This window comes from Pongo pygmaeus, chromosome 7 (genome assembly GCF_028885625.2).
Source record: "Pongo pygmaeus isolate AG05252 chromosome 7, NHGRI_mPonPyg2-v2.0_pri, whole genome shotgun sequence".
Taxonomy (NCBI): Eukaryota; Metazoa; Chordata; class Mammalia; order Primates; family Hominidae; genus Pongo; species Pongo pygmaeus.
In genome coordinates, this window is record NC_072380.2 from 113,106,689 (window position 1) to 113,123,157 (window position 16,469).

The 16,469-nt window shown below is 44.4% G+C and overlaps 1 protein-coding gene across 4 annotated transcripts in view; it reads right to left on the reverse strand.

Moving 5' to 3' along the window:
* Positions 1–3,385, reverse strand: part of SNX31 (sorting nexin 31) — a 91,642-nt gene extending 88,257 nt beyond the window's left edge. For 3 of the 4 annotated variants that reach the window (XM_063668992.1, XM_063668995.1, XM_063668994.1), the window contains exon 1: positions 3,309–3,380. The gene's annotated coding sequence lies outside the window, so the exon portion shown is untranslated. Of the gene's footprint in view, positions 1–3,308 lie in introns of all 4 variants that reach the window. The other variant, XM_063668993.1, reaches the window with a different exon arrangement.
* Between the last annotated feature and the right edge of the window lie 13,084 nt (positions 3,386–16,469).

Below are 16,469 nucleotides of genomic sequence, written 5' to 3' on the forward strand. Positions count from 1 at the left end.
ATGTTTAAGTCCCCTCTACAATATCAATTTCAGCTGTTGCTTGAATGGAGAACATTTTGAGGTAGGAATTTGCTCAGTGTCAGAAATTTTTGTTCCCAAAAATAGAGTATCATAACACACTTGGCCTAATTTAAAAATACATATTTTTGACTTTTGAAAATAAATCAGTGCTCTACTATTAAAAAAACAAGAATAAAATCATGCTCCTTGCAACAACATGGATGTAGCTGGAAGCCATTATCCTAAGCGAATTAATGCTGGAACGGAAAACAAAATACCGCCTGTTCTCACTTGTAGATGGGAGGTAGACATTGGGTCCACACAGACACAAAGGTGGGAACAACAAACACTGGGGGCTCCAAAAGGAGCAGGGGTTGAAAAACTACCTTTTGGGTAGTATGTTTGCTACTTGAGCGACAGGATCATTAGAAGCCCAGATCTCAGCATCATGCAATATACTCTGTCGAACAGAGCTGCAGAGGTACCCCCCAAATCCAAAATTAAAATGAAAAAAGAAATAAATGAAAATCAGGAATATTTGATTCCTGCTGAGCAGTATCTTTGTATTTGAGAGTTAAAAGACAGAAATAGCTCTTTTCTCGACAGTACAACTGGAAATAACCCAACCAAGCCTTTCTGAATGCACAGGGCTTTTGAGGAATGCTTTTTCAGAGTTGTTTTGTTTCTGCTTTTGATTCTTTTTGGCTTCTCTTCCTCAGTTGCGAGGATACCATGTGAATTAAGACGGCGATGTCCCCCAGCTCGGAAGCAGTCAGAGTGGAGCCCTCTGGAAACCCTATCGAGTAAAAGGTCCTATAAAGAAGATTTTGTTTCTTCAACAGAAATGAGAACCACAGCTCCATGGCTGGAGAATAAAGGAAAGGCATTCTCAGCCATGCCAGGGTGCACTGTAAATAAGAATGTGGCTGGGTACGTCCTGCCTGCTGAGCTTGTCTTACTATTCAACTATCGGACTTTGATTTTGGTTAAGTAAACATGAACTTGGGGACAACCAGCTTTTCTGCATCTCTAGTCAGGGAGTTGTAGGTGCAAGTTTGAGCTGGTGGCTCTGGCAGTGAGCTGGCCAAGCGAGGTGGCCTGGTATTCAGCCAAGAAAGGAGATAATGAATATATAGTGGATACCTACGGCGGATCTGGCACTGTGGATGGGCTGTGGGTCCCACAGTAGATGTCTCTGTGCTCATACAGTCTTACAGGGAAGCAAGACATTCAGAAAGAAAGAACACAAGTGGATTCGATTCCAAGCGTGATCCGCTCTAGGAAGGGCAAGCACAGAGAAAAAGGTTGCCTCTTGAGAGGGAGACAATGGAATGAGGCCTGAGTCTGCTGTTTCTACATAACTCTTATAGAACTAGTTGATTCTTTAAGCTGTATACAACTACAGTCTTGATAAAAAATTTTAAAATGAAAAATGAAATCAAGTGAGTGGGTGGGACTAGATAACCTCTGTGTTTTATCAGAATTTCTAAGATAATCTTAGATCTGAAATTCTAAGATACTGCCTGTTGTGCTAATGCTTTGGGAAGAACTGGTTAACAGCTAAACACCCTGAAAATACTGGAGTTCACCCCCCCATCTTTTTTTTTTTTTTTGAGACACAGTCTCACTTTGTCACCCAGGCTGGAGTGTAGTGGCACGATCTCGGCTCACTGCAACCTCTGCCTCCCGGGTTCAAGTGATTCTCCTGCCTCAGCCTCCTGTGTTGCTGGGATTAGAGATGCGTGCCACGACGCCCAGCTAATTTTTGTATTTTTAGTAGAGACGGGGTTTCACTATGTTGGCCAGGCTGGTCTTGAACTCCTGATCTCAAGTGATCCACCCTCTTCAGCCTCACCAAAGTGCTGGGATTACAGGCATGAGCCACCACGCACGCCCTGCCCACTTTCCTTTTCTTGAAATGTGATAAGGAAGAAAGGGGAAGTCATAGGAGAAACGATGTTTGGGCCCTGACTTAGGCCCAGGTGCTGAGCTAAGCACATTTGTCTTCGATCATCTCAGTTAGCTGTCATGGTTATTATTGTCCCAAGTTTAAAGATCAGGAGAGTCTGAAGTAATTTACCTAAAGAAACACAGCTGATGTCCGAGCCTGAATTTGAACCACAACTCCAGTTGTTTCTTGTGTTGACATTTGATTAAACCCAAGGGCAACACATTACCTCCCCATCCCTGAGCCGAACCCCTTGAAGGCAATTTTGCAGGAGCTGATCCTGCTATGCGGTGTGGCTTTATGATGTAATCTGATCTAATTCTATCTAATTTGATGTGAGGAGAAAACTTAGAATACCTATAGGAGTGAGATGTGAGCTTAGAACTCTTTAGACACTAGTCATAGAAACTCACTAAAAATATCCTAATTTTTTTTGTAAAGACGGGGTTTTGCCATGTTGCCCAGGCTGGTCTCGAACTCTTGGACTCAAGTGATCCACCCACCTCAGCCTCCCAAAGTGCTGGGATTACAGGCGTGAGCCACCATGCCTGGCTGAGACATCCTGAATAAAAAGGGGAAATGTACTTAGTGCACAGGGGTTCTTTTAAGAACTGTAGGACAGGATATATATAGTTGGGTCTTGAGAAGGGATGGATCTTGAAACTGGAAAGTTTCTGAAACTCTCTGTATCTCTTTTCTCTGCACATCTGCTAATCCGTTTTCCCTTCTTCCCAAAATAACCTGGCAGAATATAGTCACTGTGTAACTCTTGCCCTTCTCCATCCTCGTTTTCATGTTACCTGTAACAGTTCCAGCCTTAGTGAGTGATTCAGTCTGCTAGTAACCTGGTTGGAAGTTCCTGGGAAAGAGAATTTGATTTGTCCATGCCTGGTCTAATCAGCAGAGAATGTGGCCATCCTACATAAATATGCATGTGTGTGTGTGTGTGTGGTGTATATGTGTGTGTGTGGTGTGTGTGTGTAGCAGTTCCATGAGAAAAACAAAAGGTAGGGCCATGTGCTCACAGGCTTTACTAAGTCTGACCTGCTAGGACATGGCACCCTGGAGTTCACTTCCCCTTTCTATTCCTACTTTACAGGACTAAAAAATAAATTTGTGATAATAACAAAATATAATTAAAGAAGCAAAACAAAAAGTTTAAATTATATGTACAGTGGCCTTTTGAAATACGTATTAGTCTAATTTTTGGTTGCATATGTCAGAAACTAAACTCAATGTAACTCAAGCAAAAAGAAAATTGACATTCATGCAAACTGGGAAATACAGATGTGATCTGACATCATGCATACATGAATCTGGGATCTCAAATAATATCTTTGGGGCTTTGCCTCTCTCTTACCACTTCTCATTTCTGCCTTCCTCTCCACGTTGGTTTCATTTGCTTCTTCTATAGATGGCTGCTTCCATGAAGCTGGGAAAGATGACTACAAGTAGTTCCGGTTTGCCAGCAGTTACAGCCACTCCTTCCGGGAACAGTGCTTCTTCGTGTGTGGAAGGGGAGGTCAGTAGCGCCCCCTGAAGAGCATTTTGGGAATTTGTGGGGATGATTTTTGTTGTCACAATGATGGTGGAAAGCTACTGCTTAAATTTTATGCTAGACTTGCTGTGAAGCATGGAATAGTCCTACACAAAGAATTATCCTGTGTCTCACACAAATTTATAATGTCCAACTGGACATCTATGTGGGTGGAAAGCCTATTTGTAATTAATTGAGCCTAGACTTAACCCCATTTTATATATAAAGTATTTCTTGCACAGTTTTAATATACACTGAGTTGTCCATACATACTACCTTGTGTAAAACAAAGGAAAGTTTTATTTGCTTTTGTTTGAAATTTTGCCAAGGGCTGTTCATGATTTCACTGTTTCAGAAACCACATCGCCGATGGCAATGCCACTTACAGTGTTGGAGGTATCACACAGCACACCTGCATATGGCTTCATCTGCGGCTGTCACACTCACGGTGATTCTACATGTTTGAACAAGCATCTGATTCCCTCATTGTGTCTTCTAGTGTGGGCATAACCATGCATTTACTTACTGATGCATTATTATTTTATTATGTGCTATTTTAGAAATGAGTTTATTATAAGCTATTTTAATTTCTCTTTTCTACTACAGTTAGGGCATCATTTTTTTTTTTTTTTTTGGTATAGACAGGGTCTTTTTTTTGTTGCCCAGGCTGGTCTTGAACTCCTGGCTTCAAGACATCCTCCCAACCCCAAAGTGCTGGCATTACAGGTGTGAGCCACTGCACCCTGCCTGAGGTTTTAAATAACATGTACATGATCTATTACCTTTCAGTATATTAAAAGGATAATAAAGTATTTGTTTATAAAAAGCAAGTGTTAGATTTTAGAACGACTGTCTTAGAGGAAGAGGGCTGTGTACTCCCTCCTAATGAGCATCACCTTGCCAACTTGTAAGGATGACCCAGATGGTCTAGTGTGGGTCATAGTCCACCCCTGAACCCAAGGGGTGACCAAGAAAGGAAGTGCTCCTGGCTAGCTTGGTTAGTGGGGCACCCTTGGGAAAGGGGTAAGAAGGGAGGCAGAACAGGCAGGACCCCAAGATACATAGCTTCTCAAGGCGGCATGGAGTGGGGAGGGGCTCCCCAAAGGGAAAATGGGGTGCTGTTACTACATGAAGGCAGAAGGGAAGCTGGACAGGCTAAAGTGACAATTATGCACAAAAAAATTTTAAAAAAACATATTCATGACTTAGAAACCTAAGAAATGGAAAAGTGTTGACGAAACATTCACTACTGCAGCCTGCAGGGCTTACAGAACAAGTCCACTACAAACCAAATTGCTAAGGATGAAGAGAAACAGAAAATGACCATTGAAATGCAGAAAACTGCAAGAGAAAAAGCCAGGATCCCCTCTAAACAACATCGATGATGCAACAATAACAAAGCTTCCTGCCTAAGGTTGGCAGGAATTCCAGCTATGCTGTGCACAGTGGGAGATGGCCACGCCAGAGAGCTGGGCTTGGCAGCCAAGCTCCTTGGCTGAATGTTGAATCAGTCCCCAGGACTCTGCTAGTGGAGCACTAATTTTGGTAACCCCTGACTGCATATAAGCAGTTGTACATAATAATGGCACTCCAGGGAATTGTATCCACTCACTTGGAAGAACCAAGCAAAGGATTTGCATTGTTCTCATCAACTGGTTGCCCATCTGCACATCCTCCTTGTGGGCTGAACTCTATATTTTTATAAAAACAAAGCCTTAGGAGAGCTCCATAAATATCACTTCTTTCAGTTGGGTTGTGCCTGGAGCTAGGGAGTGAACAATTGAGCCTAGAATATTGATATTCTAATTTGCTGATGGAGGTGCTGTACGGGTTAATCATTATTTTTTCTTTATTCAATAAACATTTATACAGCATATTCCATGGCCTGGTACAGGACCGAGTGATACAAAGACTTGAGACTCATAGCTAGTGTGAGATCATGATCCATAAGCAGAAGTGCTGGATGACACCATGGGCTCATTCCCCATTCACTCCACCCCATGCATTGCTGCCCTCTTCTTGGACCTATCAAGCTGACTCCTGCCTCAGGCCCTTGTTTTTGGCTGTTTTCTCATCCCTAGATAGTTTATGAGTCCATTCCTCTCTTCTTTCAGGTCTTTTCGTAACTGCCACCTCCACAAAGAGGCTTTCCCTTCCCTAAACACCCCAGCTAAAAGAAACCCTCTCACTTCCCCTCCCAGCCCTTATTCTCTTATTCGTGCCTGTTTTATCCCCTAACCTAGTTTGATTTTTCATCAAAAGAGTCTCATTAATAAAGCTGGAGAAGAAAATATTATCAATATCTTATGTTAAAAATAATGGTTACTTCTTACTAAATATTTTCTATTTGGTCCGGGTGCAGTGACTCATACCTGTAATCCCAGCATTTTGGGAGGCCAGGCAGGTGGATCACCTGAGGTCAGGAGTTCGAGACCAGCTTGGCCAACATGGTGAAACCCCGTCTCTACTAAAAATATAAAATCAGGCAGGTGGTGCCTGATAATCCTAGCTGTAATCCTAGCTACTCGGGAGGGTGAGCATGAAAATCACTTGAACCCGGGAGGCGGAGGTTGCTGTGAGCCAAGATCGCACCATAGCACTCCCACTTAGTCAACAAGAGCAAAACTCTGTCTCAAAATATATATATATGTGTGTGTGTGTGTGTGTGTGCGCACATATTTATCTGAAATTGCTGTGTTTTAAGTACATTAATAACTTTTTTTTTCTTTTTTGAGACAGGGTCTCACTCTGTCACCCAGACTGGAGTGGAGAGGCACTATCATAACTCACAGAAGCCTCGAACTCCTGAGCTCAAGCAGTACTCTGGCCTCAGCTTCCCAAGTAGCTGGGACTACAGGTGCATGCCACCACACTCAGCTAATTAAGGGCATTAACACTTACTTCTCTCCCAATAACTTTATGAATTGGTTCTGAGCTTGTTCTTATTATCTTTTTTGAAAAAAATAGTAGGCCGGGTGTGGTGGCTCATGCCTGTAATCCCAGCACTTTGGGAGGCCACGTTGGGAGGATTGCTTGAGGCCAGGAGTTTGAGACCAGCCTAGTCAATATAGTGAGATAAAACAGGTGGGAATATAGCGGGAAAATAAATAAATACATTTTAAAAATTAATAAACATTACTTTTTAGATCAGTTTCAGGTTCACAACAAAATTGAATATAAAGTGCAGAGAATTTCCATCCAAATACTCCTTACTGCCCACCCCACAGTCTCCCCCACCAGAGTGGTACTTTTGTTATAATTGATGAGTCTACACTGACACATTATTATCATCCAAAGTCCATCGTTTATATTAGAGCTCACTCTTTTTTTTTTTTTTTTTTTTTTTTTGAGACAGAGTTTCACTTTTGTTGCCCAGGCTGGAGTGCTCACTCTTAATGCTGTATATTGGTCATCTTCTTTTTACAAATAAGGAGGCCAGGTGTGGTAAGTCGTGCCTATAATCCCAGCACTTTGGGAGGCTGAGGCAGGTGAATCACAAAGTCAGGAGTTCGAGACCAGCCTGGACAACATGGTGAAACTCCATCTCTACTAAAAATACAAAAAATTAGCTGGGCACAGTGGCAGGTGCCTGTAATCCCAGCTACTCGGGAGGCTGAGGCAGGAGAATCGCTTGAACCTGGGAGGCAGAGGTTGCAGTGAGCCAAGATTGCACCACTGCACTCCAGCTCAGGGGACAATGAGAGACTCCATCTCAAAAAAACAAACAAACAAAAACAAAAAAAACCAAACGAACAAATGAGGAAACTGAGGCAAAAGGGGTTAAGTAACTTGCCCAAGGTCACACACAGCCAGGGTTTGAACTCCAGCCAGGTTGAGTCCAGGCTCTGAACCACTAGGCTCTACAGCTGCTCTCCACATTGTCACTTATCTATTGACTTCGTTTGACTGCCAACCACCTCCCCTCTAGAATACAATCTCCAACAGAACAGAGATTTGTCTACTCCACTGCTATACCCCCAGTGCCTTGGGGAGTGGCTGGCATAGAGCCAGCACTCAACAAACCCTAGAGGAATGAATGGATAGTGGCAGGAGGCAGACAAATCCTAGGCAGACAGGGACAGGTTCCCAGTGTAACCCCACCTTCAAGTCTAGGACAGTTTAAAGCCTAGCCATAAGTCCCAGATAAATCCACGGATTGGATTGAGAACCTTTCTTCTTGTTTGGCACATTTTCCTCTGATTGATCCCCACTCTTCACCTATTTTACATATACCTGCCCTTCCCTAATTGGTTTATTACACTGTTGTGCCCACCTTTGAGTGGCACTTTTGTTTTAGCCTTTTTTGCATACTCACAAGCCAATCAGCATGCAGTCCCCAATTCTTAGCCCATAAAAGCCTCGGACCCAGCCACACTGAGAGAGAGACCACCTGACTTCAGGTGGTGGACCACCCTCATGTCCCCTCTCCACCGAGAGCTGTTTTGTCACTCAATAAAACTCTTCTCTGCCCTCCTCACCATCCAGTTGTCAGTGTAATCTCATTCTTCTTGGATGCAGGACAAGAGCTTCAGACCCACCAAACACAGATATGAAGAAGTCTGTAACACTATAACCCTCCTGGCCTCTGCTGGCAGAGGGTAGCTGCCCCACATGGCAGGAAGCAGTGGTGGGGCTGGGCCAGTCCCAGAGCCTAGGACCGGAGTGGAGCAACAGGACTGACAGAGCTGTTAACACGCCCCCGTTCATCAGGCCATGGATGGCAGGACAAAAGCGCTATTAGCATGTTTGTAACACCCACTCTAGGTCTTCAGGGTCATGGGCATCCCTGTTTGGGTGCCACTGCATTCCCCTTGTCTAGACGTTGGAGTCTACCACAACACGCCTGGTCCAGTCGCAAGCCCTGCACAGAGCCCACTCCTGTGCCGGTGCTTGGAGCAGCTGGCTGGACCACACACTTACTCACTCACATGTTCGCTCCTGCTGCAGGCTGAGTGTACAGTTGTGGAGGCTGCAGGATCCACCCCAAAGCGCAAGCCAGGTGCAGTCCAGCAGGCTAAGTGAACAGGGACGCTGCCGGCTGTGGAGGTCTCCAGCTGGCAAAGCAGCATTAAAAAATATCCTGCATCATTTTGATATTGGTAAATATTCCTGCCCTGGCCCCTGAGGAGTACCAAGACCCTAAAGAGTTCTCTAAATTGCCACATGATCAAGACTTGGGAAGCTGTGGCCTCAAACTTAACAAGAGTAGCACTTTCTACCAACAGATCTCAAGGCTGGCTGCACACTGGCATCACCTGGAAGCTGTTAAAATGCTAATGCCTTGGCCTCACCCTAGATCAATCAAATCAGCGTCTCTGGGTTGGACACCAGTCTCAATGTTCACAGAGCTCCATTGTTGATTCCACTGTGCAGCCAAGTTTAAGAACCACGTTCATAGTTGAATCCCATCAAGTGGTAAAGCAACCTGAGTGGAGTTATAAAATACTGTCTCCTCAAATCTGGGGATAAAGTCAACAACAATTACACAAGAATTAAGCAATGAGTATTTGAGTAATTTAAATTTGGGGACTGTTAAACCCCAACCCACCATAACCTTCTGGGAGAGCAAGAAATCCTTTCCTGTAGGCTCAACTTGCTCCTCCTTGTCATTAGAAAAATCAAACCAAAACAAAAACACACAAAACTCTGCTTAGATCTCTGTATCTTCAGAACTTGTGTCCTGGCCAAAACTATCTGATTGGTCAGTTATCTTAGCCCAGTCAATAGAAGGTACCCCCGAGTTTGCCTGGGATGTTTCCTTCCTGGGTATGTGACTTGACCTCTGGAAACTCTTAGACTTAATCTTAGAGATAATAAAATTAAATCCATTGTATCAATGTTTTTGTGTTACATTTAGAAGTGGTCTGTGTAATATTTATCAATAGGCACCTACAATGATACAATGTTTGTGATGTTTAAGAGGACTTGGCATGGTAGGGTATGCAACATATTAGCCTTGTGAGTCCAATGTAAAATGTGTAATTGAGTATTCAATTGTAGACTTTAGATTTTAAGTTGAAAAATAAAATAGTATTTTTTCAAGTTTATTAACAATATTGTAATGTTTGAGATAACTGGCAAATCACTGTTGTTACTCATTTACTTCATTAGCTTTCCTATGGTGGCTTAAGTATTTGGGGAAGGTTTTGCTTCTTAGTCTAGCATTCGAGGAGCTTAAAGTTAAATATGTTTAATGTGTAAACATAGCTTAAGATATTAATATTTACAGGACTTGAACTGTGTTGTAGAAGGGGGCTAGTGTTTGCTTTGGAGACACCCTGGACTCTCTCTCTCCCTCATGTACTCCATAACTCATCCATTGACAAAGCCTGTTGGCTTTTCCTTTAAAATATATCCAGCATTTCACCTCCTTTCACCTTCTCCTACACTCACCCTGGTGTAACCACCATTCTCTCTCACCTGGATTAATAACATAGACTCCAACTGGTCCTTCTGCTTCTATCCTTTTCCCCTCCTATAAGCCAGGCCATGTCACTACTACCCAGCTTCCAGCAGTTCACATGGGGTAGTAACTCACCCTGCTCCCATCCTTTTCTGACCTCATCTCTTCCCGCTCCTTCTTCCTTGGGGGAAGTCACTCCGGACTCATGGCTGAAGCAAGCACATCCCCACTCTAGGGCCTCTGCACTGGCTGTCCTCTCTGCCTGATGTTCTTTCGCCTGATGGCCATCTGGCTCATCCCTCACTTTCTTCAGGTCTCTGTTAAAATGTCATCTCCTCTGTGATGCCTTTTCTGAACATCCTTTGCAAACCCCTCCATGCCCTCCTCCCACCCCTTCGCTCCTGCCCCGCTTACCCTGCTGTTGTTCTATATAGCACTTATTGCCATCTAACAGATTATATACTGAACATCAGAGGCATCCAAAAAAGTCACACTGACATGACAATGGGAAATTATATTACATTTAGAATGATGTCAGCATTAATTGTTATATATATATAAAATATATGTAATACATATTTTTTTTTAAATAGAAACTAGGTCTCACTATGTTGCCCAGGCTGGTTTTCAAACTTCTGAGCTCAAGCAATCTTCCTACCTAGGCCTCCCAAAGTGCTAGGATTATAGACATGAGCCACCATGCCCAGCTGTTTTCTACTTTAACATTTATTATTCATATGTTTTTAAAAATAGAGAGCAGCACCATGTAAATAAAAACTAACAAAGCTCTTCCAGTTGGTAGGTATCATTCTAAGTACTTTAATCACTTAATTCTCACAACCATGTTAGCTGGTTATTACTACTAGTTCTATTTTTCAGATAAGGAAGTTGAAGCACAAAAAGAAGTGTGTTGCCCAAGCTCACACAACCACAGGTGTCACAACAGGGATGCCAGGCCAGGCCATCTGGCTCCAAGGCCCATGTTCTTAACCACTTTGCTAGAATATTCTATTGAAGCCCCCTTCCCTGTGAGAGACAGAGAACAAGTCTAGACTAGTCTCTGCCACCAGTCAACAGGGTGACCTTGGACAAACTAACTGCTTTACCTCCTTCTTATCTGCACAATGACTCCCTTTCAACTCTGAGTCTTGATTAATTGACATCAGATAACAATTATCTGAATTGCTGCAGAAAACTCAGGTTAAGAGAAAATTGATTTAGAAGACATGAAAGATCTGGCTCACACGCCCCACTTAGAATAAAGACCCGCTCTCCAGGAAAACTTACATGTGCCTACAATTTTGTAAACTATTTCAGGTGGTTTATAAATTCCCTACTGCCCTAAGTCCTGGGTTAAGAACCCTTATTATAAACAATAAATTTCAGACCCTGGAAAGAGTTCTAAGGAATATGAGTTCTTGGCCGGGCACAGTGGCTCACGCCTATAATCTCAGCACTTTGGGAGGCTGAGGCGGGGTGGATCACGAGGTCGGCAGTTCAAGACCAGACTGGCCAAGATGGTGAAACCCCGTCTCTACTAAAAATACAAAAATTAGCTGGGCTAAGTGGCAGGCGCCTGTAATCCCAACTACTCAGGAGGCTGAGGCAGGAGAATCACTTGAACTCAGGGGGCAGAGATTGCAGTGAGCCAAGATCATGCCACTGCACTCCAGCCTGGGTGGCAAAGTGAGCCTCTGTCTCAAAAAAAAAAAAAAAAAGGTGGGGGGAACATGGGTTCTGTTTCTCTGGAGGGGTTTTTAAAAATAAAGCTGGCCTTCCTTCCTTCCTTCCTTCCTGCCTGCCTGCCTTCCTTGAGAGACAGGGTCATGCTCTGTCACCCAGGCTGGAGTGCAGTGGTGCGATCACAGCTCACTGCAGCCTCAACCTCCTGGGCTCAAGCAATCCTCCTGCCTCAGCCTCCTGAGTAGCTGGGATTACAAGCATTCACCACCACACCTGGCTAATTTTCTTGATTTTTTTTTTTTTTTTTAGAGACGGGGTCTCGCTATGTTGCCTAGGCTGGTCTCTAACTCCTGGGCTTAAGCAATTCTCCCCCTTGGCCTCCCAAAATGCTGGGATTACAGGCGTGAACCACTGCACCAGGCCGAGGCCGGAGGTTTGAAAGGTTGGAAGTTGTCTAGATATGGTTCAGTTGGAAGAAGGAAGAATAAGGACCCTCAGGGCTCCCCAAACTCCTAGCTCTGCACCTGAGTCCCCTGGGGCAGAGATTCTCAACTCCGGCACTACAGACATTTCACAGGATGACAATTGTGGAGGCTGCCCTGTGCACTGTAGGATGTTTAGCAGCATCCATGGCTGCTACCTGCTTGCTGCCAGGACCACCCCTCCTCCAGGTGTGACAATCAAAAATGTCTCCACACATTGCCTAATGTCCCCTGGGGGTACAAAATCAACCCTGATTGAGAGCCACTGGCCTAGGGGAGTAATTTATTTTTATTTTTATTTTTTGAGACAGGGTCTCACTCTGTTGCCCAGATTGGAGTGTAGTGGTATGAACATGGCCCACTGCAGCCTCAACCTCCTGGGCTCAAGAGATCTTCCTGCCTCAGCCTCCTAGGGTAGCACTTTTTTATTTTATTTTATTTTATTTATTTTATTTATTCTGAGACGGAGTCTCGCTTAGTCGCCCATGCTTGAGTGCAGTGGCGCGATCTCAGCTCACTGCGACCTCTGCCTCCCAGGTTCAAGCAATTCTCTTGTCTCAGCCTCCCAAGTAGCTGGGACTACAGGCATGTGCCACCATGCCCAGCTAAGTTTTGTATTTTTAGTAGAGACAGGTTTCTTCATGTTGACCAGGCTGGTCTTGAACTCCTGACCTCAGGCAATCTGCCCTCCTCAGCCTCCCAAACTGCTGGGATTACAGGTGTGAGCCACCGTGCCCAACCAGGGAGCACTTTAAAAATAAGCCTTGTTCACACAAAAGCTTGTACATGAATAATCATATCAGCATTATTAACAATAGCCAAAAAGTGGAAAGAGCCCAAATGTCCATCAAATGATGAACTGATAAATAAAATGTGGATATCCATACAATGGAATATTATTCATCCATAAAAACAATGGAATATTGATACATACTACAACATGAATGAACTTGGAAACATTATGGAAAGTGAAAGAAGCCAGTCACAAAAGATCACAAAGTATTAATATATGACTCTATTTATATGAAATATGCAGGATAGGTAAATCTATAGAGACAGAAAGTAGATGAGCCAGGCGCAGTGGTTTACACCTGTAATTCCAGCACTTTAGGAGACTGAGGCAGGCGGATCACCTGAGGTCAGGAGTTTGAGACCAGCTCGTCAACATGGTGAAACAGCATCTCTACTAAAAATACAAAAATTACCCAGGCATGGTGGCAGGTGCCTATAATCCCAGCTACTTGGGAGGCTGAGGCAGGAGAATCACTTGAACCCGGGAGGCGGAGGTTGCAGTGAACCGAGATCGCACCATTGCACTCCAGCCTGGGCGACAAGAGTGAAACTCTGTTTCAAAAAAAAAAAAAAAAAGAAAGAAGGTAGGTGAGTGGGTGCCTAGGACTGGGGAGACTGGGGAGACAGGGTGATTGGGAGTGACAGCTAATGGTCACAGGGTTTCTTTTTGGGGTTGGTTAAAATGTTTCAAAATTGATCGTGGTGCTGTTTTGCATAACTCTGTGGATATACCAAAAAACATTTAATTGTACACTTTAGAAGGGTGAATTGTACGGTATGTGAATTGTATCTCAATAAAGCCGTTTACCAAAAAGAAAAAAAAAAAAAGTCTCTCCATGCCCTCAACCTCCTGCCTCAGGCCTATTAAATCAGGTTCTCCAAGTGACAGGCCCTGGGAATCGAGTACATGTCAAAGCTCCTGGATGACCCTGATGCGGCTGGGGAGCCTCCTCTAACTCTGGGGGGTGACTCAGACTGAGTGACCATAATTTTTTTTTCATCAACCCTTGCCTGCTAGTCAGAAGAGGAAAGAGGAGTATGAATTAATGAAGACCAGCAAGTTTCCCCATTGAGACAATAATGGAGTTGTCATTTGTCTATGTCCAGGAGTCGTTTTTTATCTTCTGGTGTCTAGCAATGGAATGGAAAATTCCACAAATTATGAATTGGCAAGCAATGCCCCCCTGTGGACTGTTGCAATAAGAAGTCCCAGTGTTTACATTGCTTTTAGATCTTTTAACCAAGTATCTTTCCTGCCTGCATCATTTTATCTTCAGTTCATTTGTCTTAGAATCCAGATAGAGAGCACATGTTAGGTCTTGGAAAGTACAAGAGGAAAGAAAGCACTTTGAAAGGTGACATTCCCAGAACTGGTGAAAGTTCAGGAACAGATTTCTTGAAGGTAAGTGAGGTCTGGTCACATGGTTTTCTTTCAGGTCACCACTGGAAAAGGCTCCAGCTGCATCCGTGGCCTTTTCAGTCGGCGAAGCAGAACAACATGGTTGTGTTAGCACAGCATCCTTACCTGCTCCTGGCAGAGGCAATCTTAGTGCCCTCTCTTCTCCTCTTTCTTTTTTCTGAGATGGAGTTTTGCTCTGTCACCCAGGCTGGTGCGATCTCGGCTCACTGCAACCTCTGCCTCCCAGGTTGAAGCGATTCTCCTGCCTCAGCCTCCGGGGTAGCTGGGATTACAAGCTTATGCCACCACGCCTGGCTACTTTTTGTATTGTAAGTAGAGATGGGGATTCACCATGTTGGCCAGGCCGGTCTCGAACTCCTGACCTCATGATCCACCCGCCTCAGCCTCCCAAAGTGCTGAGATTACAGGCATGAGCCACCGCGCCCGGCCTTCTTCTCCTCTTTTGTTGTCTGTTCCCTCACCAAATGGACCTTGGCTTCAAGTGCTTCCTAGCCACTCAGACCGACCTGGGCTCCAATGCTGGTTTGCTAAAGCAATGTGGCAGTGCTTTTGAGACATTATCCTAATTAATTATCAGAACAATCCTATGAGAGAGGTGTTGTTCTTTTTTTTTTTTTAAGACAGGGTCTCACTCTGCCACCCAGGCAGGAGTGCAGTGGCACTATCTTGGCTCACTGCAGCCTTGACCTCCAGGCTCAAGCAATCCTCCTGCCTCAGCCTCCTGAGTAGCTGGGACCACAGGTGCATGCCACCACACCTGACTAAATGTCCTTAGGGTCTTCAGATGTGAAAATTGGGCCATGAAGAGCTAGGTCAATTCAGTGCAAGAAGCACAATCCACGGTGCATGGTATGCAGCAGGGTTGCATTATCATTTCCCTCATTCTCCAAGTCCTGTTCTGCTCTTGGTTGATCCATTTACCTGACCCTTGATAAGTGTCCATGTCTTCCAATGACCAATTAAAAAGTATAAATAAAAGTATTAGCACTTTTAGGCCAGGCGCAGTGGTAGCTCACGCCTGTAATCCCAGCACTTTGAGAAGCCGAGGTGGGTGGATCACCTGAGATCAGGAGCTCAAGACCAGTCTGACCAACACGGTGAAACCGTGTCTCTACTAAAAATGCAAAATTAGCCGGCCTGGTGGCGCATGCTTGTAATCACAGCTACTTGGGAGGCTGAGGCAGGAGAATCGTTTGAACCCAGGTGGCGGAGGTTGCAGTCAGCCAAGATCATGCCATTGCACTCCAGCCTGGGAAACAAGAGCAAAACTCTGTAGCAAAAAAAGAAAGTATTAGCACTTTTAAATAGCATGTATACATTTTAGCAGGGGTCTTCCAGCAATCAAACCATAAACCCCAAACTGAATCCCTAATGCTGGGATTTCAAGAGCCATGTTTCATGGGGGTGAAACAGTATGATCTGGGCCTGGGACTTTCCAGGTGGGCTGCAAAGTATCACCTGGGCATATGGTAACACTTCAATTTGCTGAATGCTTCTCTGCTGGGGAGTTTATGTATTTTATCTCTGTTAATCCTCCTGATTACCCACAAGGGCATTATTATCCCCATTTTACAGCAGAGGAAACGATGTAAGCCCGAGTGGCGGTGAGCAGCAGAGCCGACATTCACACCCAGGTCTTCCTGGCTCCGAAGCTTGTGCTCCTGGGCATGCTGCCTGGCCCCTCAAGCAGCCTTTCAGGAGTGAGCTCCGTCAGAGGTCTGGGCACTTTCTTTCTTTCCATTTATGTCTATGCCACACTCCCTAACAAGCTATGCTATAAACCTCTGCAGGGGACTGAAGCTTATTCACTGTTTCCTATAGGATTTGTGTTGCTCATAGGTGCACAATGCATGTGTGATGCATCACCGGATGGCTGCTTAGACATGTGGCTGCTTGTTTGTTGCAGACATGTACTCAGCATTCAAATGAAATATTTCCGCCATGCCACAAATGCTTGCCAGCAGGTTAGGAACACCTTTCCTGTGGCAGATAGCAATGGGCATCTGTGCAGTCTAATTGCAGTAGGCAAAGTTTGCCATATCAGATACAATTTTAAACTTATCTTTAGGCCAATTTTTTCCCTAATGTCCTAACCTAATGTCTCTCCAGTCCTGGATCTCTAGGCCCAGGCCACTGGGTTAACTTGCCTTAGCCAGAGATCTTTATTTTGTCAGTGACAAAACCAGAACTCAAACAAGCTTGCA